Here is a 610-nt window from a genome sequence, read left to right as displayed (position 1 = left end):
GCAGCGTTATATGTGATTTTACAGAAACTAAGCCTCTTTTTTTCCTCTGCAGGAACAAGTAGCAAACCAAACAGAACAGCCCTACTTCTAATGTTCAGCCTACACTGTTAAAAACAATACTTATTTTACAAAGACTTTTCATCTTGCCTCCAAACCAGACCTGAACTCGACAAGCGCATTGTCTTTCAAACCTGAAGCAGTTTGTGTTGTGTGGTGTTTTCTACTATGGCCCTCATACATCTAATATAATGGATAGTGTTGTCATGCACTTAACCAGAAGCAACACATCCAAAGTGTTTATTACTCATATGCACAGTTAGGAAACGTGTTTCCCTGTACAATGAAATTCTTACTTTGCTGTCCACATGAATGCCACATAATATAAATGACATATAAAGTAGATAACTAATACAAAATCTAAGGAACTTTAAGCAGCAATATGATAAAAATATAAGAATATAATAAGAAAATGTATGCTGCATAGGAGCAGCATGTGCAGCAGTCAACAGTCAATGTGCATTTATGCATTGTGCAAACTGAGAATGTAAACAATACTGTATTTCCTGGTAATAAAGAAAGAGGGAAGGAGAGTTTTTCAGTCTAGTGGTCG

The sequence above is a fragment of the Monopterus albus genome, unplaced genomic scaffold (assembly GCF_001952655.1).
Source record: "Monopterus albus unplaced genomic scaffold, M_albus_1.0 scaffold21.1, whole genome shotgun sequence".
Taxonomy (NCBI): Eukaryota; Metazoa; Chordata; class Actinopteri; order Synbranchiformes; family Synbranchidae; genus Monopterus; species Monopterus albus.
This window is presented reverse-complemented; position numbering follows the sequence as displayed.